The sequence below is a fragment of the Octopus bimaculoides genome, chromosome 4, assembly GCF_046866305.1.
Source record: "Octopus bimaculoides isolate indiv1 chromosome 4, ASM4686630v1, whole genome shotgun sequence".
NCBI lineage: Eukaryota > Metazoa > Mollusca > Cephalopoda > Octopoda > Octopodidae > Octopus > Octopus bimaculoides.
Window position 1 is genome coordinate 142,039,840 of NC_142931.1, and position 26,305 is coordinate 142,066,144.

The 26,305-nt window shown below is 41.6% G+C and overlaps 17 non-coding genes across 17 annotated transcripts; 9 read left to right on the forward strand and 8 right to left on the reverse strand.

Moving 5' to 3' along the window:
• Positions 1-457: 457 nt before the first annotated feature.
• On the reverse strand, positions 458-551 carry Trnay-gua (transfer RNA tyrosine (anticodon GUA)). Its single transcript has 2 exons — positions 515-551; positions 458-493 (listed from the first exon to the last, which is right to left on the reverse strand). It is a non-coding gene; the product is annotated as a tRNA-Tyr (tRNA).
• A 1,363-nt stretch (positions 552-1,914) lies between these two features.
• On the reverse strand, positions 1,915-2,008 carry Trnay-gua (transfer RNA tyrosine (anticodon GUA)). Its single transcript has 2 exons — positions 1,972-2,008; positions 1,915-1,950 (listed from the first exon to the last, which is right to left on the reverse strand). It is a non-coding gene; the product is annotated as a tRNA-Tyr (tRNA).
• A 571-nt stretch (positions 2,009-2,579) lies between these two features.
• On the forward strand, positions 2,580-2,653 carry Trnai-aau (transfer RNA isoleucine (anticodon AAU)). Its single transcript has one exon. It is a non-coding gene; the product is annotated as a tRNA-Ile (tRNA).
• A 674-nt stretch (positions 2,654-3,327) lies between these two features.
• Positions 3,328-3,401, forward strand: Trnai-aau (transfer RNA isoleucine (anticodon AAU)). The gene has a single exon. It is a non-coding gene; the product is annotated as a tRNA-Ile (tRNA).
• A 791-nt stretch (positions 3,402-4,192) lies between these two features.
• Positions 4,193-4,285, reverse strand: Trnay-gua (transfer RNA tyrosine (anticodon GUA)). The gene is made up of 2 exons: positions 4,249-4,285; positions 4,193-4,228 (listed from the first exon to the last, which is right to left on the reverse strand). It is a non-coding gene; the product is annotated as a tRNA-Tyr (tRNA).
• A 1,370-nt stretch (positions 4,286-5,655) lies between these two features.
• Positions 5,656-5,729, forward strand: Trnai-aau (transfer RNA isoleucine (anticodon AAU)). The gene has a single exon. It is a non-coding gene; the product is annotated as a tRNA-Ile (tRNA).
• A 594-nt stretch (positions 5,730-6,323) lies between these two features.
• On the forward strand, positions 6,324-6,397 carry Trnai-aau (transfer RNA isoleucine (anticodon AAU)). Its single transcript has one exon. It is a non-coding gene; the product is annotated as a tRNA-Ile (tRNA).
• Positions 6,398-6,828: 431 nt separating this feature from the next.
• Positions 6,829-6,922, reverse strand: Trnay-gua (transfer RNA tyrosine (anticodon GUA)). Its single transcript has 2 exons — positions 6,886-6,922; positions 6,829-6,864 (listed from the first exon to the last, which is right to left on the reverse strand). It is a non-coding gene; the product is annotated as a tRNA-Tyr (tRNA).
• Positions 6,923-8,321: 1,399 nt separating this feature from the next.
• Positions 8,322-8,395, forward strand: Trnai-aau (transfer RNA isoleucine (anticodon AAU)). Its single transcript has one exon. It is a non-coding gene; the product is annotated as a tRNA-Ile (tRNA).
• Positions 8,396-9,183: 788 nt separating this feature from the next.
• On the reverse strand, positions 9,184-9,277 carry Trnay-gua (transfer RNA tyrosine (anticodon GUA)). The gene is made up of 2 exons: positions 9,241-9,277; positions 9,184-9,219 (listed from the first exon to the last, which is right to left on the reverse strand). It is a non-coding gene; the product is annotated as a tRNA-Tyr (tRNA).
• Positions 9,278-9,902: 625 nt separating this feature from the next.
• On the reverse strand, positions 9,903-9,995 carry Trnay-gua (transfer RNA tyrosine (anticodon GUA)). Its single transcript has 2 exons — positions 9,959-9,995; positions 9,903-9,938 (listed from the first exon to the last, which is right to left on the reverse strand). It is a non-coding gene; the product is annotated as a tRNA-Tyr (tRNA).
• A 1,614-nt stretch (positions 9,996-11,609) lies between these two features.
• Positions 11,610-11,702, forward strand: Trnay-gua (transfer RNA tyrosine (anticodon GUA)). Its single transcript has 2 exons — positions 11,610-11,646; positions 11,667-11,702. It is a non-coding gene; the product is annotated as a tRNA-Tyr (tRNA).
• Positions 11,703-12,453: 751 nt separating this feature from the next.
• Trnay-gua (transfer RNA tyrosine (anticodon GUA)) lies at positions 12,454-12,546 on the reverse strand. The gene is made up of 2 exons: positions 12,510-12,546; positions 12,454-12,489 (listed from the first exon to the last, which is right to left on the reverse strand). It is a non-coding gene; the product is annotated as a tRNA-Tyr (tRNA).
• Positions 12,547-15,424: 2,878 nt separating this feature from the next.
• On the forward strand, positions 15,425-15,517 carry Trnay-gua (transfer RNA tyrosine (anticodon GUA)). Its single transcript has 2 exons — positions 15,425-15,461; positions 15,482-15,517. It is a non-coding gene; the product is annotated as a tRNA-Tyr (tRNA).
• A 3,874-nt stretch (positions 15,518-19,391) lies between these two features.
• Positions 19,392-19,484, forward strand: Trnay-gua (transfer RNA tyrosine (anticodon GUA)). The gene is made up of 2 exons: positions 19,392-19,428; positions 19,449-19,484. It is a non-coding gene; the product is annotated as a tRNA-Tyr (tRNA).
• Positions 19,485-21,163: 1,679 nt separating this feature from the next.
• On the forward strand, positions 21,164-21,256 carry Trnay-gua (transfer RNA tyrosine (anticodon GUA)). Its single transcript has 2 exons — positions 21,164-21,200; positions 21,221-21,256. It is a non-coding gene; the product is annotated as a tRNA-Tyr (tRNA).
• A 3,204-nt stretch (positions 21,257-24,460) lies between these two features.
• On the reverse strand, positions 24,461-24,547 carry Trnay-gua (transfer RNA tyrosine (anticodon GUA)). The gene is given in 2 exon segments: positions 24,461-24,496; positions 24,511-24,547. It is a non-coding gene; the product is annotated as a tRNA-Tyr (tRNA).
• Between the last annotated feature and the right edge of the window lie 1,758 nt (positions 24,548-26,305).

A 26,305-nucleotide genomic window follows, 5' to 3' on the forward strand; every position in this document is an offset into this window, starting at 1 on the left:
GCACGCCGGGCGAAAGGCTTAGTGGTATTACGTCTGTCTTTACGTTCTGAGTTCGAATTCCGCCGAGGTCGACGTTGCCTTTCATCCTTTCAAAGTCGATAAATTAAGTACCACTTAAGTACTCATCGACTGCATCCTCACCCGAAATTGTGGGCCTTGTGCCTAAAGTAGAAAAGACAGAAGCTATGCGAAAGCTCGTTGTGTATATATGCGTCGTTGCGTCTGCCGTCTCACCAACACTTCACAACAGGTGTTGGTCTGTTTACGTCTCCGTAACGTGGCGTATCGGCAAAATGACCGATAAAATAGTACTACACAAAAATATATCGCGTCGGTTCGCTCGACTTAACCAACACAAGAAATTGTTCCAGCATGGCCGCAGTCCAACGACCGAAACAAATAAAGGATAAAACAAGGAAATATTTTGATTAAAAAAAAAAAGGGTAAAAAGCACGAATCTCGCGAGACGGATTCGAACCATCGACCTAAGGATGTCAGACGTTTCAATAACAAACTACAGTCCTCCGCTCTACCAACTGAGCTATCGCGAGACACGAATACACTGATTCTCAAATAGATTAGTCGTAAGAAATGTGAAGTTAAAACTACGCCAACCGTTTGGTATTATGTGAGAGGAGGAGAAGAAGCAGGAGGTGGAGAAGAAGCAGGACGCGGAGGAGGAGCAAGAGGAGGAGCAGGAGGAGCAACAGGAGAAACAGGAGGAGCATGAGGAGGAGGCAAGTGGTATAAGGGAAGATTCAGAGAGGAGGGGTGAGGGAATATGTTAGTATGTAAGATATGTAAGGAAACGGGGACGGAATATAGCAGTGTTTAGGAAAAACCCAGAGACCTTTGTGTCTCTCTATCTATCTATCTATTTGTCTGTCTCTCTATCAGTCTATCTCTGTCTGTTTATTCTGTTTATCTCTCCCCCCCCCCACTCTCTCTCTCTTTCTGCATACAGATATCTCTCTGTCTATTGGTCCCTGAATGTACAGGTGTCTATCCGACACTCTACGTACGTAGGTATCTCTCTATCTGTCTATACACAGGTATCCGTTTGTTGACCTGTCTTTGTACAGTTGTCTATATGGATGTCTATCTAGCACTTTGTCTCTCTTTATATATATACGTAGGTGTCTATCTCACAACTTCTCCATGCATATAACCACAAAGCATTTCTATGTAAACTGCATTTACCAAGTAGAGGTGCGAAACAGTATTAGCCCCTTGATTCCCTTCACTGACTTACTTTAAACAACTCCACAATGATTAAAGTTGAAACCGACTTTCGTAGAATTTGAACTCACAGCGTAAAGACAAATAACAAAATACCACTCAACGACCTACCTTTTCAGCCATTCACCACAATAAGGTCGTCAATGTCAAAACGGTTGGCAGGTTATCGAAGGCCGGTTAGCTCAGTTGGTTAGAGCGTCGTGCTAATAACGCAAATGTCGTGGGTTCGAGCCCCATACTGGCCACATAGCTTTTTTGATATTTGTGTTCTTTTGCGCAGGTATGGTTGCATGATTAAGAAATTCGCTTTGCAACCATCTGCTTTCACATTCAATCCCACAGTTCGTACCATGAATAACCGTCTTCCATACCTCATAGCAAATCTGTACCTTCTCAGCGAATCTGGTAGACGAAAACTGTGTGCAATCCCGTTGTATGTCGTTGTGTATGCCGTCCCAGCAACACTTGGCAACTGGAGTTACTGTGTTTTCGGACCCGTAACTTCGATTTTCGGCAAGATGTCCGATGAAATAGTACCACACGAAAATATACTGACAAAGTTTGCTAGACTTAGGCACCCCACGGAAGTGTTCCAGCATGACCGCAGTCATACAACCGGAACAAGTGAAAGATAAAATAAAGAAATATTTTAATAAAAAAAAATAAAAACACAAATCTCGCGAGACGGATTCGAACCACCGACCTAAGGATGTCAGACGTTCAAATAACAAACTACAGTCCTCCGCTCTACCAACTGAGCTATCGCGAGACACAGTCAAATCATCTGCAAAATAGTTTAGTCCTAAGAAATATGAAATTAAAAATACGCCAACTGTTTGGTATTATGTGTGAGAAGGAAACAGTGAGGAGGAAGAGAAGGCAAGTTGAATGAGGGAAGATTTAGAGGGGAGGAGGGAATATGTTAGTAAGACATGTAAGAAACGGAGACGGAGTATAGAAGTGCATAGGAAAAAATCCGGAAACCTTTCAATCTGTCTATCTATCTATCTGCTTGTCTCTTTGTGTGTCATTCAATCTCTGTCTTTCTATTTCCCTCCCCCCTCTCTCCCTTTCTCTCTCTCTCTCTGTCTGTCTCTCTCTCTCTCTCTCTCTCTCTCTCTCTCTCTCTCAATCTCCCTCTCTCTTTCTCTCTCTTATTCTATATCAGTCTCTTTATGCTTACAGGCAACTCTGCCTCTCTCCAAAGCTGAAGCCGACTTTCGTAGACTTTGAACTCTCAGTGTAAAGAGAAACAAGAAAATGCTACCCAACGACTTATCTTTTCTGCCATTCATCACAATAAGGACATCAATGTTCAAAATGTTAATCCTTCCCATGAAGGCCGGTTAGCTCAGTTGGTTAGAGCGTCGTGCTAATAACGCGAATGTCGTGGGTTCGAGCCCCATACTGGCCATTTAACTTTTGTACCTGCGTTCTTTTTGCGCAGGCATGGGTTTATGGTTGAAAACTTCGCTTTGCAACTACCTGCTTTCACATTCGATCACAAAATTCGTACCATGAATAAGCGTCGTCTTCTATCGAACCAATAGATAGAACCAATGCCTTGTCAGTGAATCTGGTAAACGGAAACTATGTGGAGGCTCGCTGTGTATATATGGGTGTATACCTGTCGATGTGTATGCCGCGCCACCAACGCTTCACAGCGAGAGTTGGTCTCTTTACGTCCCCGTATCTTGGCATTTTGGCAAAAAGACCGATAAAATACTTCCACACAAGGATATATAGAGCGGGTTTGCTCGTCTTGACCACCTCAAGAAGGTGCTCCAGCGAAGCCAGAGACCAACGACCAAAACAAGTAAAAGATAAAATTTTTTTTAAATATCAAAATCAGTCATCACTATCGCCTCAACAGTTCTGCTCAATGCACAAGGCATCAACCCTTCCACCCATGCCCATAAATGGAAGATACAGTTTATTGAGGATCGGGTTAATGAACATTTCCTGCCATTCCCCACAAGAAGGACTTCATCTCAAATCGATCACTATTACGACGAAGCAACGGTTTATCTTTTCCTGCCATTCACCACAATAAGAACATCAATGTCAAAACGATCACAAATAGACGAAGGCCGGTTAGCTCAGTTGGTTAGAGCGTCGTGCTAATAACGCGAATGTCGTGGGTTCGAGCCCCATACTGGCCATATCCTTTACTTTTTTTTAAGTTTGCAATCTTCCATGTTTGCGCAGGCGGACTCCCATGGGGATCTTTCTGAATTGACGGGCACCACACGGGCACCACACAGGCACCACTTGTTTTCTTAACACTACATAAAACATAAAGACATAAATGAAAAGTTGTGCCCTTCAGTTCAGAAAGATCCTTATATGGCTCAAAACTTCACTTTGCAACACACAGCTTTCACGTTCAATCCCAAAGTTCGTACAATGAATAAGCGACTCCGATCGAACCAATGCCTTGTCAGTGAATCTGGTAGACGGAAGCCATGTTAAGGCGGCGATCTGGCAGAATCGTTAGCACGCCGGGCGAAAGGCTTAGTGGTATTACGTCTGTCTTTACGTTCTGAGTTCGAATTCCGCCGAGGTCGACGTTGCCTTTCATCCTTTCAAAGTCGATAAATTAAGTACCACTTAAGTACTCATCGACTGGATCCTCACCCGAAATTGTGGGCCTTGTGCCTAAAGTAGAAAAGACAGAAGCTATGCGAAAGCTCGTTGTGTATATATGCGTCGTTGCGTCTGCCGTCTCACCAACACTTCACAACAGGTGTTGGTCTGTTTACGTCTCCGTAACTTGGCGTATCGGCAAAATGACCGATAAAATAGTACTACACAAAAATATATCGCGTCGGTTCGCTCGACTTAACCAACACAAGAAATTGTTCCAGCATGGCCGCAGTCCAACGACCGAAACAAATAAAGGATAAAACAAGGAAATATTTTAATTAAAAAAAAAATAGGAAAAAAACACGAATCTCGCGAGACGGATTCGAACCATCGACCTAAGGATGTCAGACGTTTCAATAACAATTACAGTCCTCCGCTCTACCAACTGAGCTATCGCGAGACACGGATACACAGATTCTCAAATAGATTAGTCGTAAGAAATGTGAAGTTAAAACTACGCCAACTGTTTGGTATTATGTGAGAGGAGGAGAAGAAGCAGGAGGTGGAGAAGAAGCAGGACGCGGAGGAGGAGCAAGAGGAGGAGCAGGAGGAGCAACAGGAGAAACAGGAGGAGTGGTATAAGGCAAGTGGTATAAGGCAAGTGGTATAAGGGAAGATTCAGAGAGGAGGGGTGAGGGAATATGTTAGTATGTAAGATATGTAAGGAAACGGGGACGGAATATAGCAGTGTTTAGGAAAAACCCAGAGACCTTTGTGTCTCTCTATCTATCTATCTATCTATTTGTCTGCCTCTCTATCAGTCTATCTCTGTCTGTTTATTCTGTTTATCTCTCCCCCCCACTCTGTCTCTCTCTTTCTGCATACAGATATCTCTCTGTCTATTGGTCCCTGAATGTACAGGTGTCTATCCGACACTCTACGTACGTAGGTATCTCTCTATCTGTCTATACACAGGTATCCGTTTGTTGACCTGTCTTTGTACAGTTGTCTATATGGATGTCTATCTAGCACTTTGTCTCTCTTTATATATATACGTAGGTGTCTATCTCACAACTTCTCCATGCATATAACCACAAAGCATTTCTATGTAAACTGCATTTACCAAGTAGAGGTGCGAAACCGTATTAGCCCCTTGATTCCCTTCACTGACTTACTTTAAACAACTCCACAATGATTAAAGTTGAAACCGACTTTCGTAGAATTTGAACTCACAGCGTAAAGAGAAATAACAAAATACTTCGAAACGAGTTATCTTTTCCTGCCATTCACCACAATAAGGACGTCACTATCAAAACGATCACTAGAAGACGAAGGCCGGTTAGCTCAGTTGGTTAGAGCGTCGTGCTAATAACGCGAATGTCGTGGGTTCGAGCCCCGTACTAGCCATGTATGTTTTTATTCTTACGATCTTTTATGTTTGCGCAGGCATGCTTGTATGGTTAAGAACGTCGCTTTGCAGCCCACTGCGTTCATGTTCAATCCCAAAGTACGTACCATGAATAAACGATCCAACCAATACCTCGTCAATGAATATGGTAGACAGAGTTGTGTTAAGGCGGCGAGCTGGCAGAATGGTCAGCACGCCGGGCGAAATGTTTAGCGGTATTTCGTTTGTCTTATGTTCTGAGTTCAAATTCCGCCGAGGTCGACTTTGCCTTTCATCTTTTCGGAAAGGATAAATTTCGACTCATGTAGAATTCGAACTCACGGTGTAAAGTGCAATAACTAAATACTACTCAACGCTCTGTCTTTTCAGCCATTTACTACAATAAGTACATCAATGTTAAAATGGTAGAGCGTTTAGGAGAGGGCCGGTTAGCTCAGTTGGTTAGAGCGTCGTGCTAATAACGCGAATGTCGTGGGTTCGAGCCCCATACTGGCCATATAACTTTTGTACCTGCGTTCTTTTTTCGCAGACATGGTTTTATGGTTGAAAACTTCACTTTGCAACCACCTGCTTTCACATTCGATCACAAAATTCGTACCATGAATAAGCGTCGTCTTCTATAGTCCAGATAGAACCAATGCCTTGGGAGGAGAAGAAGAAGAAAGTGGAATGAGGAAAGGTTTAGAGGGGAGGGGGAATGTGTTGGTGTGTAACACATGTAAGGAAAGAGAGACGGAATACTGTTGAAAGAAAGACCTGGAAATCTATTTATATTTATTTATCTGTCTGTCAGTCTCACATTTAATGTCCTCCCTCCCTCCCCCTCTCCCTCCATTTATTTATCTATCTATCTAAATAAACACCTGCATACACATAGTTACCTAGCTAACTATGTGTATGCAGGTGTTTATTTCTCAGCCTGTTTATGCTCAAAGGCAAACTCTGTCTCTCTTCAAAGTTGAAGCCGACTTTCGTAGAATTTGAACTCACAGCGTAAAGACAAATAACAAAATACCACTCAACCACCTACCTTTTCAGCCATTCACCACAATAAGGTCGTCAATGTCAAAACGGTTGGCAGGTTATCGAAGGCCGGTTAGCTCAGTTGGTTAGAGCGTCGTGCTAATAACGCGAATGTCGTGGGTTCGAGCCCCATACTGGCCACATAGCTTTTTTGATATTTGTATTCTTTTGCGCAGGTATGGTTGCATGATTAAGAAATTCGCTTTGCAACCATCTGCTTTCACATTCAATCCCACAGTTCGTACCATGAATAACCGTCTTCCATACCTCATAGCAAATCTATACCTTCTCAGCGAATCTGGTAGACGAAAACTGTGTGCAATCCCGTTGTATGTCGTTGTGTATGCCGTCCCAGCAACACTTGGCAACTGGAGTTTACTGTGTTTTCGTACCCGTAACTTCGATTTTCGGCAAGATGTCCGATGAAATAGTACCACACGAAAATATACTGACAGAGTTTGCTAGACTTAGGCACCCCACGGAAGTGTTCCAGCATGACAGCAGTCATACAACCGGAACAAGTGAAAGATAAAATAAAGAAATATTTTAATAAAAAAAAATAAAAACACAAATCTCGCGAGACGGATTCGAACCACCGACCTAAGGATGTCAGACGTTCAAATAACAAACTACAGTCCTCCGCTCTACCAACTGAGCTATCGCGAGACACAGTCAAGTCATCTGCAAAATAGTTTAGTCCTAAGAAATATGAAATTAAAAATACGCCAACTGTTTGGTATTATGTGTGAGAAGGAAACAGTGAGGAGGAAGAGAAGGCAAGTTGAATGAGGGAAGATTTAGAGGGGAGGAGGGAATATGTTAGTAAGACATGTAAGAAACGGAGACGGAGTATAGAAGTGCTTAGGAAAAAATCCGGAAACCTTTCAATCTGTCTATCTATCTATCTGCTTGTCTCTTTGTGTGTCATTCAATCTCTGTCTTTCTATTTCCCTCCCCCTCTCTCCCTCTCTCTATCTCTCTGTCTCTCTCTCTCTCTCCCTCTCTCTCTCTCTCTTTCTCTCTCTCTCTCTCTCTCCCCCCCCTCTCTCTTTCTCTCTCTTATTCTATATCAGTCTCTTTATGCTTACAGGCAACTCTGCCTCTCTCCAAAGCTGAAGCCGACTTTCGTAGACTTTGAACTCTCATTGTAAAGAGAAACAAGAAAATGCTACCCAATGACTTATCTTTTCTGCCATTCATCACAATAAGGACATCAATGTTCAAAATGTGAATCCTTCCCATGAAGGCCGGTTAGCTCAGTTGGTTAGAGCGTCGTGCTAATAACGCGAATGTCGTGGGTTCGAGCCCCATAATGGCCATTTAACTTTTGTACCTGCATTCTTTTTGCGCAGGCATGGGTTTATGGTTGAAAACTTCGCTTTGCAACTACCTGCTTTCACATTCGATCACAAAATTCGTACCATGAATAAGCGTCGTCTTCTATCGAACCAATAGATAGAACCAATGCCTTGTCAGTGAATCTGGTAAACGGAAACTATGTGGAGGCTCGCTGTGTATATATGGGTGTATACCTGTCGATGTGTATGCCGCGCCACCAACGCTTCACAGCGAGAGTTGGTCTCTTTACGTCCCCGTATCTTGGCATTTTGGCAAAAAGACCGATAAAATACGACCACACAAGGATAAATAGAGCGGGTTTGCTCGTCTTTACCACCTCAAGAAGGTGCTCCAGCAAAGCCAGAAACCAACGACCAAAACAAGTAAAAGATAAATTTTTTTTTAAATATCAAAATCAGTCATCACTATCGCCTCAACAGTTCTGCTCAATGCACAAGGCATCAACCCTTCCAGAAAGATCCTTATATGGCTCATCACTATCGCCTCAACAGTTCTGCTCAATGCACAAGGCATCAACCCTTCCACCAATGCCCATAAATGGAAGATACAGTTTATTGAGGATCGGGTTAATGAACATTTCCTGCCATTCACCACAAGAAGGACTTCATCTCAAATCGATCACTATTACGACGAAGCAACGGTTTATCCTTTCCTGCCATTCACCACAATAAGAACATCAATGTCAAAACGATCGCAAATAGACGAAGGCCGGTTAGCTCAGTTGGTTAGAGCGTCGTGCTAATAACGCGAATGTCGTGGGTTCGAGCCCCATACTGGCCATATACTTTACATTTTTTTAAGTTTGCAATCTTCCATGTTTGCGCAGGCGGACTCCTATGGGGATCCTTCTGAATTCACGGGCACCACACGGGCACCACACAGGCACCACTTGTTTTCTTAACACTACATAAAACATAAAGACATAAATGAAAAGTTGTGCCCTTCAGTTCAGAAAGATCCTTATATGGCTCAAAACTTCACTTTCCAACACAGCTTTCACGTTCAATCCCAAAGTTCGTACAATGAATAAGCGACTCCGATCGAACCAATGCCTTGTCAGTGAATCTGGTAGACGGAAGCCATGTTAAGGCGGCGATCTGGCAGAATCGTTAGCACGCCGGGCGAAAGGCTTAGTGGTATTACGTCTGTCTTTACGTTCTGAGTTCGAATTCCGCCGAGGTCGACGTTGCCTTTCATCCTTTCAAAGTCGATAAATTAAGTACCACTTAAGTACTCATCGACTGCATCCTCACCCGAAATTGTGGGCCTTGTGCCTAAAGTAGAAAAGACAGAAGCTATGCGAAAGCTCGTTGTGTATATATGCGTCGTTGCGTCTGCCGTCTCACCAACACTTCACAACAGGTGTTGGTCTGTTTACGTCTCCGTAACGTGGCGTATCGGCAAAATGACCGATAAAATAGTACTACACAAAAATATATCGCGTCGGTTCGCTCGACTTAACCAACACAAGAAATTGTTCCAGCATGGCCGCAGTCCAACGACCGAAACAAATAAAGGATAAAACAAGGAAATATTTTAATTAAAAAAAAAAAGGGTAAAAACTCGAATCTCGCGAGACGGATTCGAACCATCGACCTAAGGATGTCAGACGTTTCAATAACAAACTACAGTCCTCCGCTCTACCAACTGAGCTATCGCGAGACACGGAAACAAAAATTCTGAAATAGTTTAGTCATAAGAAATGTGAAGTTAAAATTACGCCAGCTGTTTGGTATTATGGAGGAGGAGGTAAGTGGAATAAGGAAAGTTTTAGAGGGGAGGGGGAATGTTAGTATGTAAGATATGTAAGGAAACGGGGACGGAATATAGCAGTGTTTAGGAAAAACCTAGAAACTTGTGTGTCTCTATCTATCTATCTATCTATCTATCTCTGTTTGTTTATCTCCCTCCTATCTCTTTCGCTCTCTCCCTCTCTCTCTTTCTCTCTCCCTCCCCCCTCTCTCTCTCTCACACACACACACACGCACACACTTAGTATGGAAGTGGGGTGTCAAATTACGAATTTTTTTTTTTCTTTGTTTGATATGAAGATTCCCAAAAATAAAAGAGTTATGAGGGATTATATGGCACGTTTAAAGAAGCATTGCGCCCTTTGGAGAAATCAATTCTAGCGATTCCCTTCGTTACAACACCACAACTATTAAAGTTGAAGCCGTCTTTCGTAGAATTGGAACTCAAAGCATAAAGAGAAATAACGAAATACTTCTCAACGGTTTAGCTCAGCAAAAAAAATAAAAATTTTTAAAAATTAAAAAAAAATTAAGAATCTCGCGAGACGGATTCGAACCATCGACCTAAGGATGTCAGAAGTTTAATTACCAACTACAGTCCTCCGCTCTACCAACTGAGCTATCGCGAGACACGGAATCAGTGGTTCTCAAATAGTTTAGTCATAAGAAATGTGAAGTTAAAACTACGCCAACTGTTTGGTATTATGTGAGCGAGGGAAATAGTGAGGAGGAGTAGGAGGAGGAGGAGGAGGAGGAGGAGGAGGAGGAGAGTGGAATAATGGAAGATTTAGAGGGGAGGAGGGAATATGTTAGTTTGGAAGACATTTAAGGAAACGGAGACGAAGTATAGCAATGTTTAGGAAAAACTCGGAAACCTTTCTATTTTATCCTTCAATCTGTTTGTCCATCTGTCAGTCTATCTCTGTCTATTTATCGTCCTGCCCCTCTCTCTTTCTCTCTTTCTTTCTGTCCGTCTCTCTCTCGTTTTATCTAGCTATCTATATGCAGGTATGTATTTATCAGTCTGTTTAAGTATACAGGCAACTCTTTTGACCAGGGCCGGCCCTAAGGTTGCCGGTGCCACGGGCAAGCTGAACTTCGGCGCCCTTACAAGTATAATTTTTGTAAACTTTCACAGAGAGGAAAACTGAAAATGCAGACTAAAAAGCCCATGGCGCCCCCGAGCGGCTGTCCGAGGTGCCTGTACCTGGAGCCGGCCATTCTTTTGCTTCTGCCGATGTATACAAATATCTGGCTGTCTATCGTTCCCTGAATGAACAGGTGTCTATCTGACAGTCTATATATACAGGTAGTTATGTATATACAGGTATCCGTTCGTTGATCTGTCTTTGTACAGCAGTCTAAAGGATTGTCAATCTAGCTTATACTGGCAGGTGTCTATCTGTCAGCTTCTTTCTCCATGTATATGTCTAGCTGTCTGTCTGTCTATCTGTCGGTCTCAGTACACAAGTGCCAAGCTATTATTCTAACCAACAGTAGCCTTAACTTCACATGTGTAGCATGTATTCAGCTGTTATTCTGTTACATCGACTGCGGAAACAAAACATGACTAGAAAAGTTATATCCACGCCATTTTTGTTCTGAACATAAAAATTTAACGAGATCCGCCTAAATAAATCATCCTTACTACTCTAGGCACAAGGCCTGAAATCTTGGGGGAGGGGAAGTCCAGTTGATTACATCGACCCCAGTGCTCAGTTGGTACCTAATTTATCGACCCCGAAAGGATGAAAGGCAAAGTCGACCTCGGCGGAATTTGAACTCAGAACGTAGAGACAGACGAAATACCGCCAAGCATGTTTGCTTACAATTCTGCCAGATTACCGCGTAAGTAAACAACCGCAAAGCATTTCGTTTGGCGCTCCAACGATTCTACCAGTCACCACCATCTGCTGCCTTTTTCTAAAACCTTTAAACTTATTTACAATTTAACAAAAACACTGTTACAAAGACGCACAGACACACACGTGGTCAGAATAAACATAAAGGCAGAGACACAAACATGGGTGTCAGAACTCCCACTATCACTCACTCACTCTCTCTCTCTCACACACACACACACACACATACGCGCTCGCACGCACACAGAGTCATAGTGAGGCCGACTCCTTCTCTCCATATCACTCTTCCTTCTCCTCTCCGTGTTTCTCTTCTCACGCAAGAAATCAGCTGCTGTTAACAGTTCTTATGACTAAAGTATTTTACACAGCTAGTTTCCGTGTCTCGCGATAGCTCAGTTGGTAGAGCGGAGGACTGTAGTGTATCAATTCATGTCTGTTATCCTTAGGTCGGTGGTTCGAATCCGTCTCGCGAGATTCAGGTTTTTTTTTTAATTTTTTTTATATTAATGTATGGGATGGTTTTACCCCCAACATTCTACATGTTACTATTTATAGCTTTCGCACTTAACCGGCATAACTGCCAACCCTCCAGGTTCTGAGTTCAAATTCCGCCAAGGTTAACTTTGCCTTTCATCCTTTCGGGGTTGATAAAATAAGTACGAGTTGAGCACTACCGTCGATGTAATCGACTTACTCCTCCATCCCTTGAAATCGCTGGCCGTGTCCCAAAATTTGAAAGCCTTATTTATAGCTTTATCTACTTCGAGTTCCACCGTTTAAACGATTTAGTTCATATCTCTCAAAACATTTATGAAGTGTGTGTGTGTGTGTGTGTGTGTGTGTGTGTGTGTGTGTGTACCGTCCCACCACCGATTTACAACCACAGTTGGTTTGTTTACATCCCCGTGACTTGGTGATTCGGCAAAAATCCGATAAAACAGTACCACACTTAAAAAACAGTAGAGTGGGTTGTTCCAGCATGGTCGCAGTCCAACGACCAAAACGCGTAAAAGATAAAAGAAATATATCTTTATTAAAAAACAAAAAAGACACGAATCTCGTGAGAGAGATTCGAACCACCAACCAACGGATGACAGACATGAATTATCATACTGAAGTTCTCCGCACGTCTAAAATAATCTTATTGGTGATAAATAATTAAACATTAACCGAATTTTCTCCCATATCGTCGATCGAGTCAAACAAAAACAAAAAAAAAAAGGAATCTCGCGAGACGGATTCGAACCACCGACCTAAGGATAACAGCCATGATTAACCACACTACAGTCCTCCGCTCTACCAACTGAGCTATCGCGAGACACACAACCTAAGCCACCTAAATAGTGTAGTCATAAAGAAACGTGAAGATAACGCTTCAGCTGATTGATAGTTGTGAGAGAGGAGGAGGAGGAAGAGGTAAGATTATTTATAACGCTGTGTGTGAATATATAGAGGAAGGATAGGGAGGGTAGGCTTATTCAGCTCCGGTTTTACAGGCGCGCGTATGAGTGCATATCTAACTATGCGCATGCGTATGTGTGTGTGTGTGTGCGTTTGTATCTAAATGAGCAGTTATGTGCTAGTGTGTATCTGTCTATGAGTATATGTATGTGTGTACGTAATTATTTGTATATCTGCATCCATGTGTGTGTGTATGTGTGTGTGTGTGTGTGTGTGTGTGTTTATTTGCGCCAGGGCGACGATAATACAAAGTTGCTGTCACATATCCTATGTGCCTTTGTATGTATTGATGTGTGTGTTTCTTTATGTGCGCATATGTGTGTTTATGTACGCATATGAGTGCGCGCGTGTGCGTATATGCGTGTGTTCGTCAGTGATCGTAAGTGTTCGTCAGTGTTCGTCGGCGTTTACGTTGTCGGGGAAACAGACTTCACTCGGTCATTATCTGATGTATCCGCCCTTCATGGTCGCCTTTTGTCTTTTTACTTACTCGTTTCAGTCGTTTGACTGCGGCCATGCTGGAGCACTGCCTTTAGTCGAGTAAATCGACCCCAGGACTTATTCTTTGTAAGCCTAGTAATTATTCTATCGGCTTTTTTTGCCGAACCGCTAAGTTACGGGGACGTAAACACACCAGCATCGGTTGTCAAGCGAAGTTGGGGGGACAAACACAGACACACATACAGACAGACACACACACACACACACATACATATATATATATATATATATATATATACATATATTTTCGACAGGCTTCTTTCAGTTTCCGTCTACCAAATCCACTCACAAGGCTTTGCTCGGCCCGAGGCTATAGTAGAAGACACTTGCCCAGGGTGCCACGCAGTGGAACTGAACCCAGAACCATGTGGTTGGTAAGCAAGCTACTTACCACACAGCCACTCCTGCGCCTTTCGAGATTGATAAATTAAGTACCAGTTGAACACTAGTATCGATGTAATTGACTCATCTCCTGCCCCTAATTTTCAAATTTAGTGCCTATAGTAGAAAGGGATGATTTGATGTATCATAATGGATGTATGGCGTGGCTGTGTTGAAAGAAGCTTGATTCCCAATCACATGGCTCCGGGTTCAGTCCCACTGTGTGGTACCTTGGGCAAGCACCGTCTGGAATGCCATATGCTGTGACACCGTCTCCAGCAGCAATTTGGTGCAGTCGGCTGCCAGCCTTGGCTCCGCTGTTCGTCAGACTGAGAAAAGCAAGCTGTCTAAATATCGGTCGCTCTCCGACAAGTTTATGGTCGAGGCTGTGGCCGTGAAGACCTCTGGTATTCTTGGCCCCAGGGCAGTCGCTAAGCGGTCGTTGGGAGCCTCTGCGGTTTAGGGGCCCCATGTTAAGATCAGAGTACATAGATAAGTCATCTATTCACTTTGGTTAAGATGTTGAACAAGAATTAAACTGTCAATGTTAGCTGAAAATTTCAAGAAATAAAATGGTTATACATTGTACCTGCAAAAGTTTCTGTAAAAATATTACGTTGAACCACAAAAGTCCCCCACCCAGGGTCGTCAGCGCGCATTTTTTTTTTTTTTTATTCGTTTTCCACACACTTGTTAACACCCGCCAAGCTGGTTAATTTCTCTTTTTTGTTCTCGGGTGAGGATCTCTATATTGACCGAACTCATAAGGCTGCTTATCCGGTTACTCGGTTTCCGCGGCGTATACGTAACCAACATCACAATATCCCTGAAAAGGTCACCGGTCTGTTACAAAGTTCAACGCCAACGATTCCGAGGACAGGGGCAAGTCGATGACACCGACCTTAGTACTTGAATGGTACTTTATTTTATCGACTTTGAAAGAATAAAAAACCGAAACTGACCGGACGGGATCTGAACTCAAAACGTACAACTCTAGAAGTAATGCCGCTAAACAATTCCGTCCGATGTGCTAACGATTCCGCCAATTTGTCGTCTTACTTAGAGCGCCTTATGTGACGAACTTACGATACCAGTGCCAAAGTTGTCACTTAACCTACGTGTGTTTATTTACATCACATCGGCCTTTTCCATAAAAGGGTTTTAGGGTTAGGGTTTGGGTTACTGCTTATTTAGATCACATCGGCCTTTTCCGTAACCGTAACATCGGCGTTTTCACTAACCGTAACCGTAACCCTAATCCTAACCCTAAAACCCTTTTACGGAAAAGGCCGATGTGATGTAAATAAAAAAACACACGTGGTTTAAGTGGCAGCTTTGGCACTGGTATCGTAAGATCCCTTGAAGGGATGCCGGTCCGTTGCAGAGCACAAGGCCAGCGATTCTTCAGAGGCGGAGGCAAGTCAATTACATCGATCCCATTGATTCCGCCAACTCGCTGTTTTCCCCTTACGTTTAAACATGCCTGGTTTTAGAAGGGACATAACTCCTGTTTAATCCTAAAATATTGACCGGCGTTCAGATGATTAATGGTTTATTAGCAACGACGTAAAAAACTTTGAGGATACGGCTTTCTAAAAACACATTGTTTTGATGAAAGTACTGAATAAAAAGCGGTTCGAATACTGATTATCGAATTGTGATTGACTGATCAAACGTAAATCCCTTTGTTTTCAGTGGAAGATAAATATTGTGAAGTGTAATTTATGCTAAATGCAAATGCATTCACGCTGTTTATTTCTCACACGGAACTTGTTTATTAAGTGTTACAACAAAACAGATTTATGACTGACGGGTAACAACACTACGTTAAATGTTAATGCCACCTGCAGGTTCTCGCGATAGCTCAGTTGGTAGAGCGGAGGACTGTAGTGGTGATATACTTAGCTGTTATCCTTAGGTCGATGGTTCGAATCCGTCTCGCGAGATTCCTCTTTTTTATTTGAAATATCTTTTACTTATTTTTTTATATCTTCTGTTTATATATCGTTTGTTTCTTTATCTATTTTTTTTTTTTTACTTTCAGTCACTGGACCGCGGTTTGCCTTTTAATCGAACAGATCTACATTTTTTTAAAGTGTGTCTGGTACTTAATTTTGAATGTGTCGAACATAGAAAGGTCTGTGTTATAGTTTTGCCCCACGGTCGGCCCTAATCAACGGCATTCCAGCCGTGGCCAATCTATCTTTACATAGGCGCAGGAGTGGCTGTGTGGTAAGTAGCTTGTTTACTAATCACATGGTTCCGGGTTCAGTCCCACTGCGAACTTTGGGGAGCTTGTAAGCCATTACATCTTTCCATCTGTAAGAAATTTCATTACGTATTCATCATTCATTTTATTTACCCCACGTTTTGTGTTGTCTGTCCTTGTGGTGTCCCCTCTTTTTTTAGGCTATTTGCCGGTAATAAAGATAAAAACCATACACGTTCTGCGCGTCTTAGAAAGAAAAGAATATAATAGAAAAGGAAGTCTTGGATATACGAAAAGATGAGATACAAATGAAATGTTTTTGGTTATATTGATACCTCTGCTCTTCCAGTTTTACGTTCTGCGTTCAAATCCAGCCGAAGTCAACTTTATCTTTCATCCTTCCGGGGCGATGAAATAAAGTATTATTGATGTTATCAAACCTAATTCTTTCCTGTTACAATTACTGGCTGTTTTTCAGAAACCATTACAGGTCTGTTCGACCAGGCCTAGCCTTTTTTGTAGAAGACACTTGCCCAAGGTGCCACGCGGTGGGACTGAATCCGAAACCCATGTGGTTGGGACGCAAACTTTTTACCATTCTACGTGTTTTTTTTTAAATACCTGAAAACTTATTTACAAGACATAGTTTGACTAATTTTGGCTGCTGTCAGAAAAAGAAGGTGCGGAATTATAAAATCTTAGTGTCAACTTTTCTTTGTGTAATTAGCTGATGTAATTAGCTGATGTAATTAGCGAATGTCTGGAGTATTTAAAGTTGTTGCTTCAAGGCGGATTCGATAAATGACATTTACAAGAGAGACGTTTATAGGGCAAAGAGAGCGAGAAGGGGTAGTAGTAGTAGTAGTAGTAGTAGTAGTAGTAGCAGCAGCAGCAGCAGCAGCAGCAGCAGCAGCAGTAGTAGTAGTAGTAGTAGTAGTAGTAGTAGTAGTAGTAGATGTCAAAATATTTAGCAATCTGTGTATTATACTTAATGCAGATACATCATAGCAAGTCAGATTAACTGTGGTATTCATCTTGAGGTAGTATCCTTTATAGATGTACAGTATTAAATAACATAAAATATATCTGTAGCAGACGAGAATCGTCCACCAGTTGTGGGAGAAATACTACACACGCATTTCTGCCATTTGGGGCTTCGTCAGTAGCATGTACCCACTAGCAACCGCATGCTAAGATAAAATCCGTTGTCACTGGTTTACAAAAACAGATTGAAAAATAACTGATGTTGCAATTAGCCAACCGGCTGAATAAAAATCCGTTCTTTATCCTATTATAAAGACAAGCTCAATTTCAAAATCGTGTTAGCAGTCTCTGCACTATTTCAACCAAAGAAAGAAAATTCATATATATAGGGTGGCCCAAAAGTCACTAGACCATTTCAAAATATAATAACCCTTTTATTTATTAAATATTCACATTTATTATTTTCCTTTTTTATAAATAATAAATCTTGGAAAACTTTTTAATTAATTTTCAAAAATTACGTCCTTCAAACGGTCACCATTTTGTTCTAGACAACTGAAAGAATAAATTTTTTTAAATGTTATTACATCTTGAAATGGTCTAGTGACTTTTGGGCCACCTTCAATTTGTCTTGTTTAATAATTGAATGTTTATCCTAAGGAGGTGATTTGATGAACTTTCAGCAAATATTTTAGAATTGTAGAAAGTTGTATTGAGTGGAGTTTACATAGACAAAATATCGACAGCACTTAATAAATGAAAAAGTAATGTATTTTAAAATACCAATAGAAATGCTGAAACGCTGATAGGTGTGTGCATGGAAGGATAAACATTCAAGAACATCTGAGAATTAACAAACGATACCACTCCTCTCTCTATCACATCAAAATGGTTGTATCAATATCTCAACACTGAAATTCTTTACAAAGACGCAATACTCAACAATACGGTTATTCAGCAAACTTTTGACTCGAAAATCACGAATCTTTTTAGCTGAAACCTTGGTAATTTTCTTGACATTATGTTTCCCCCAAATGAGAAAAGGTTTCATTATAAGAAATGCTGCAATTTGAATCCGTCTCACGAGAAGTATTTTTTGCTTGCTTCAGTCATTGGACTGCGGCCATGCTAGAGCACCGCTTTGAAGGGTTTTAATCAAACAAATCAATCCCAGAGGTTTTTTTAATTTTATTTTAAAGAAAAATGTCTGATATTTTATCGTTTTCTTCCACTAGACCGCTGTATTTTTCCCCCTTATTCTTTTGTTATTACATGATGTGAATTGCAAATCACAAAATCAAAATCGCCCTCCGTCGACCAACATTTTTATTTTCATGTTTAAAATATACGACTCTTCAATTACAGGTGTGAACACTTAACACAATTTTATTTACCTTTAAACCTTTAACAAGACATTCTCTCTCTCTCTCTCTCTCTCTCATTTGTCCCACTCCGCTATTTAGGTTTCCATGTACGTCTTATTTCTTTACTGCCCACAACGGGCTACACACAGAGGGGACAAACAAGGACAGACAAACGGATTAAGTCGATTATATCGACCCCAGTGCGTAACTGGTACTTATTTAATCGACCCCGAAAGGATGAAAGGCAAAGTCGACCTCGGCGGAATTTGAACTCAGAACGTAGCGGCAGACGAAATACCGCTAAGCATTTCGCCCGGCGTGCTAACGATTCTGCCAGCTCACCGTTTTCATGTACGTCTGTTAGTTGGTGAACCCTTAAACATGTATAAATTTCAATTGCATGATATAATTAGTGCCTACCTCTGTGTTAATACACGCCTATCCCTGTGGAATACGTGGTTGGCGATGTATGAATATCAAAAATAGCAGATTGTAGTTTCGGCCTATGGACTTCCGGATCATGGTCCCAGCGCAGCTTCTACTGCGCCACTCTGTTCAGCCAATGCTTACATATAATGTATCATTTCTAATATTTTCTGTTCTGGGTTATATCACTTCTATTGCATCATCCATCATATGTCATTTATTATTCATTTTATATATTTCTATGTATTGAACTGTCTCAAGTGTAGAAAGCATAGTAAATACACAATTCCTGCTGCAGCAATGGGATATTAATTTACGAACTGAAAAGGCGACATTTTACCCTGCCGATACACCGACCTTCGCATCTGACAAACCATACGCATAAATCTATGCATTGCAAACTTTTCTGGATGTCAATTATGTCAATTCATTCGCCATTGTCTGATCAACCAGACGCAAATCAATTCTGTAAATGTTTCCGCAGCGCAGCATAGCAAGCGAGTTTGCTAGTTGTGTTTTCTTATGAGGATTGAATAAAATATGCACGAGTAATTATAATAAACAAAATAATTGTCTGCATTCGTAGATATTGACCAAATACAACAAATAATCTGGAAATTAAGAAGCAGGTATGTACTGTTCTCCACCCGGAGAACGATTCCATCGTCGGTCTGCATGTGTGTGTGTGTGTGTGTGTGTGTGTGTGTGTGTGTGTGTGTGTGTGTGTGTGTGTGTGTGTGTGTGTGTGTGTGTGACTGTAAATATAAAATGTATAAAGTCCAAGAGAAGATTGTATCTATTCAGTCTTAAGGCCTATTTGACAGGTTTGCAATTGTTCTCGCGATAGCTCAGTTGGTAGAGCGGAGGACTGTAGTAGTAACTGAAAAATCTGACATCCTTAGGTCGGTGGTTCGAATCCGTCTCGCGAGAGTAAGGCTTTTTTCATTTTTTTTTTTTTTTACTCAGTATTTTGGTTCGTAAACTTTTCTCAAACAGCCGAGCCGTGGAGCATTATATATAATACATACGTGCTGGTTGAGAAAGAGAATAAATATTATTTTGTTGTATATCGGGAGGTTCATTATGCCAATAATAGACACACGCACTAAGGCGCCGAGCTGGCAGAAACGTTAGCACGCTGGGCGAAATGCTTAGCGGTATTTCGTCTGTCGTTACGTTCTGAGTTCAAATTCCGCCGATAGCCATAGAACGATAGACATCGATATTTCAATATCGTTTTAGCTCTCGTCAGTATCGCATATTCGACTCGTCACGAAACGAAATGAATCGCTGGTCTGAGACACATATGCAAATAATGCAAAGTCTAATTTGTACCCACCCCTGTAGGAATATATACAAGTATATCAGTGGCGATATATAAAATATCAAAAATAATATCCATTTCTTCGCAAAGTATCGTTTTGCCCTACGGACCTCTGCGTCAAGAACCCACACGCTTTCTCTGTGCCACTCTGCTCAGCCAATGCTTACATATAATGTATCAGTCCTTATATTGTCTGTTCTGGGTTACATCACTTCTATTACATCATCCATCATATGTTATTTATTATTTATTTTATTTATTTCTATGCATTGGACTGCTTCAGATGTACGAAATAATATAACAACACAAACCCTAATGCAGCACTGGGATGTTTATTAACTGACTGAAAAGGCGACATTTTACTCTGCCGATACTCCGACATTCACATTTGACAAACCGTAGATATAGATCGATTCGTCGCAAATTTTTCCGGGTGTTTCTTCATTTGCCATTTTCAGATCGACAAAAACCAATCAATTCCAGCGAAGCATAGCAAGCGAATTTGCTGGTTGGGAAGGGGGGGGTCTGGCTTTTTTTTTGTGAAAACTGAATAAAATATAATTGCGTAATTACAATGAGCAAATAGGTGCAGACCGTGGCTGTGCGATAAAAAGCTTACTTCCCAACCTCATAGTTCCAGGTTCAGTCCCACTGCGTGTCACTTTGGACCGGTGTCTACTACTATAGCTTCGGACCTATCAAAGCCTTGTGAATGGATTTGGTAGACGGAAACTGAAAGAAGCACGTCATACATATGTATGTGTATGTGTCTATGTTTGTCTCCTCCACCACCCCAGCTTGACAACCGATGCTGGTGTGTTTACGTCCCCGTAACTTAGCGGTTCGGCAAAATAGACCGATAGAATAAGTACTAGGCTTACAAAGAATAAGCTCTGGGGTCGATTTGCTCGACTATAAAGGCGGTGCTCCAGCATGGCCGCAGTCAAATGACTGAAACAAGTAAAAGAGTAAAAGAGTAAAGAGTATTAAGAAGTAGGTACGTACTGTGCTCTACCTTGCGTACCTTAGCCACAATTTCTTTGACTGTCTGTATGGGTGTGCGTGTATGAGTGTGTGTGTGTGTGTGTATGTTAATGTATGCATATGTGATTGTATGTCGTCTGTAAATGAAACAAAACGTTTCGTGTCGTTCAATAAGTCTTGTCAGTCCTGTATAAAATAGACGCGCGGTTAATTAATGCTAATTAGTAGAAAATGAGTAATATTCAAGATTGGATTGCGCGAATTCAGGTCTTAGTATTTATTTGACAGTTTGGTAAGTGTTCTCGCGATAGCTCAGTTAGTAGAGCGGAGGACTGTAGTCTGACTTTAAATGCCTGTTATCCTTAGGTCGGTGGTTCGAATCCGTCTCGCGAGATTCTTTTTATTTTGTTTTCTTTGGCGGATTCTTTCCTTTTCTTTTTCTTTCTTTTTTTCTTTTTTTACTCAAGGTTTTGGCTCGTAAACCTTTCTAAAACAGCCGAACGATGGAATATTTCACAGAATAATACACACTTGCCAGTTTGCGATGAGACGAAAACCCTTCTAGGCGGTACCCCACCATGGCTGCAGTCACACAAAACCAGAAAGTTACAAATTTAGAAGAAAATATGGAGTCATCGAATAAATCGATTCTAGTAATTCACAGAAGGTTTATCTTAACCCTTTCGCATTAACACTGGCCCGAACTGGCCGAACCGGCCTAGATATCCTACCTGTTTTACGTTTAAACCATCCGGACCTGAATCGACCACAGTATTTCTTTTTTTTTTTTTTTTTTTTTTTTTTTTACAGCTTGGTACTTATTCTATCCGAATGAGGGTGTGGCCTGGAGGATCAGTTAGTGCGTCGTACAAAATGGTTAGCGGTATATCCGGCTCTTTGCGATCTGTTTTTAAATTCCGCCGAAGTCAGCTTTGTCTTTCATCCTTTTCAAGTCGGAAATAAGTACCACCCAAGTACCGAGGTTCGATGTAATCGACTTAACCCTTACCCCGCAAAACTGCTGGCATTGTGTCAAAATAAGAAAGAATTAGTATTATTAGTCAATTTATTAACTGACCAATCCTTTAATTATTGAAACCAATTATTATTGCTTATTATTGGCATAATGGCCCTCCCAAGAATAGCGTAGGACCATAGACAAACTGAAGAAACCCCTGAAGTATTGGGACCTAACAGTGATCTCTCTTCCAGCCTGTAGCATTTGAGACATGGGGCAATCTGCGTTCAGGTACCACTTTCAACTCTCTCCTTGATCAATCTGATCAATTTTCAAGGTGTCGCCTATTTTCAGTTAATGCAAAATTCTCAGGGGACTGGGTTGATGCCCTGTCGGTGGCCAATATTGGAAGTCTACTCAGTCTAGATGAACTCCCCATCTCCATCGCACCCAGGGTGGAAGCTGATCTCTGTAGGAGACTGAAATGCCGCTGTAGTAGGCCCCTCGACCCCACAGGTCTTCACAGTCTGCCTTGCCACCCAAATGCTGGTCGCTCCGCTCTCTCCACACTGAGCTAAACCTAATCATTAAGCGAGCCCTGGCTCAGATTAATATCCTGTCAGTTCTGGAGCTGTAGGGGTTATCCAGAAGTGATGGAAAGAGACTAAATGGTCTTACCCTCTGTCCCTGGGTCAGTGCCTCACTTAGGATGCCACAGTCTGCAACGCCTTTGCTCTCTCCCACATCCTGGATGCTGCAGTTAATGGGAGGGTCACTGCTTCCGTAGCCGAACGAAAGAAAACCTTGAAGTATCGGAACCTGACAGTGAACTATCACTCCCAACCCGTGGCGTTTGATACGTTCAGAGGAACTGGGCCACTAACCACAAAGTTCTTGTCAACGTCGGCAGCTCACCTCACCGAGATGTCAGGTGATGCCCTTGAGGGCGCTTGGCTTTCCCACCGCCTTAGCGACGCCATCACCTTTGGTAATGTTGCAAGCGCGCTGGCTTGCATCAGCAGGTTCCTTTAAACCTTGTGCTGTGCGACCAGCGGCTGTGATGATAAAAAATTCCCCACTGCTTCCCAACCACATGGTTCCGGGTTCAGTCCAACTGCGTGGCACCTTGGGCAAGTGTCTTCTACTATAGCCTCGGGTCGACCAAAGCCTTGTGAGCTGATTTGGTAGACGGAAACCGAAAGAAGCCTATGGAAGATAGATAGATAGATACATACATACATACATACATACATACATACATACATGTATTTGTGTGTCTGTGTTTGTCCCGTCCCCCACTATTGCTTGACAACCGATGCTAGTGTGTTTACGTCCCCCGTATCTAAGCAGTTTCTACACGATTTCACATCAAGAATTTGGCAATACAAATAGGAAAACGAAATTGAGCAATACTATTTGGTTGTTAGAAAATTATTATTTTTAAATCTCACAACGTGAGATATTCAGCAACAGTACTTTGGAGTAAAGATTGTTTGCCAACATAACATGGCAGTCCTGGTTTAGGACTAATGTGGCTGTAATTTAGCCCCAGGAGACATCGTCTCCAGCTGGCTATACGACACGATCTGTGTCATTATATTTTCGAACAAGGGAATCGCGATACACAGATATTGTTTTGAGCTGAGTGGGAGGTGCTAGATTCTCTTGTTCAAAAATATAAGGACACAGATCGTGTCGTATAGCCAGCTGGAGACGATGTCTCCTGGGCTAAATTACAGCAACATTAGTCCTAAACCAGGACTGCCATGTTATGTTGGCAAGCTATCTTTAATATCTGGTTGTTGTCTGTTGTTTCACTCAACGACGGGAGTGAGCAGCCGCTGGTTTGCCCGCATATTTTATTTGAAAAACAGGCATTCAGCGTGTGCCTGCCGAGCACTGCCCGATGGTGTGGGCAGGACATTGGTAAGTTTCAAAAGATTTTTTTCTCCCTAGAAGTACATTTCCAAAATCGGGATGAGCCTTCCATAATTTGACGTCTGCTGTGCTGCAAAATACGGTACTTCCGCCTCAAGCGTATAGCGTACATTTGTAAACAAACACGAAAGTCCGCGCTGATTGTATATGAGAAAGTAAATAGTAACTGTGTCAAAACTATTTATGAATATAACATGTAACATGAGAAAAACATGTTTTGTGTGTGTGTGTGTGTGTGTGTGTGTGTGTGTGTGTGTGTGTGTGTGTGTGTGTGTGTGTGTGTGTGTGTGTGTGTGTGTGTGTGTGTGTGTGTGTGTGTGTGTGTGTTTATGTGTCTGTGTTTTGTCACCCCAACATCGCTTGACAACCGATGCTGGTTCGGCAAAAGAGACCGATAGAATGAGTACTAGGCTTACAAAGAATAAGTCCTGGGGTCGATCTGCTCGACTAAAGGCGTTGCTCCAGCAAGGCCACAGTCCAATGACTGGAACAAGTAAAAGAGTAAATAAAACTTACGTTAAGGCCGGTTGCCCAGCAGATGCGAAAGATCAATAAGTAAAATGAGATGAATGAGAAAGTAAAAACCTTTTGAAAATTACAACTATTGGTAGTTATTGAAATTAGTTTCCCATATGTTAAAAATTTTGGGTACTTCATTGTTGCTTTAAAAAAAACACTTTCTTGAAAAATGAAACAAAAAGATCTCGCGAGACGGATTCGAACCGCCGACCTAAGGATTCCAACTTCTACCACTACAGTCCTCCGCTCTACCAACTGAGCTATCGCGAGAGCTATCGACGAGCTGTAAAATATAGCTTTATAAATATTTTCAATATACGAAGGAATATTTTAAATATTTTTAATAAATAATCAGTAAGTTTTCACAGAATATCTTGTGATTCTCTTCTTTTCTTCACTCACATTTCTCTTTTTCCATCAACATCTCTTTTCTCTCACCTCTTCTGACAGTTCGATTTCATTTCTTTCTCTCTCTCTCTCTCTCTCTCTCTCTCTCTCTCTCTCTCTCTCTCTCTCTCTCTCTCTCTCTCTCTTCTGTCTAGTTTCCTTTCTTTTCTAATTCTTCCGTTCACCGTTTTCCTCTCTCTCTTTGTCTCCCTCCCTCACTCTTATTCTGTCTCTCTCTCCCTTGTATTCCTCATTTCGTCTGTTTCTCTCCCTATTTGTTTTGTTATCCAAACACTTCTATTTTCCCCTCTTCTTTCACTCTCACTTCTTCCTTCTCGCTTTCCCTCCTACTCTCCCTCCCACTCTCCCTTTCTCTATCAGTCCCTCCTCCTTCCACCACCAATAAAATATCATCTTTTCCCTCCATCCTTACATCTAATGATGCAACATTTATTTCTCACTAACGCAGAACGCATTCGCCTCTCTATATATATATGTTCGGTGTTAGCTTGATGGCGAAGACTTAATCTCAACCGTGCCCATCCCACCAATTTATATAACAAGGACAACATTGTCCAATGAGTCCCTTTTTTAAGACAATCTAGTTTGATTCTATAGAGCTGCTATTTCTAGCGGTATACCTACACAAGAGTGCCCCTCACCTGAAATTTGCTTCCTCGTAACTTACTGAAAAACAGATATTTTTTAATAAAATTTTCCACAGATACGTTTCAGATGGTGTAGACAACAATTATATTGGAATTTGATGTGGAAAATAAAGGGGGGGGGGGAGTAATACATACACTTCCTCAAAACGTATGAGGAAAAAAAATCAAAAAAAGTCAAGGTGCGTGAAATACTCAAGTGATTCTCTCTCTCTCTCCCATCTCAATCAAATTCCGACATAATCGTAATCTACATTATCTGAAATGTATTTTCAAACAAAATTAATTTAAAATATTCAGTTTTCAGAATTATATATATATATATATAATACAAAGAATATATATACATGTATACACACACATATGTACATACTTACATCTACATGTGTATATATATGCATATCAGGGTACAGGACGTTAGACCAATGAACTACAGACAACGGAACGAACACAGGAAAACGGAAAGCCACTTGGAATATTCCTTCATCAGCTGTCTCTATTCTAACCTGACGTTTCGAAGATAAAACAGAACGTACTCTAGAATAGTCTCTTCCTGAGTAGTGGATCAACCCACTACACAGAGGATTCCAAGGTGGCAAACACAAACCAAGACAGGAAAAATTGGACAGTGAAAACAACATTCAAAAGCCGTACGGCCAAACGCCAATCTGAGGTAGAACGCTAGTAGTTCGTCTTGCCTTCACAGCGGCTGGAGTGAAAAGAAAGTTGACCACAGGTCACACGAGAGCAGAGAGGATGGTGGAGGGAGGAAGTGGAACAAGGAGGAAGGGACAGAAGGGTATAGCAGTGAATATATATATATATATATCTTCCAGCCAGGGCTGTCGCTCAGCCCCTGCAACCCCTGCAGTCGCAGGGAGCCTCGGCGGTTGAGAGGACCCATGTTAAGATCACAGTATGCAGATGAGTCATCTGTTTACTTTGGTTAAGATGTTGAACAAGAAATAAACTATCA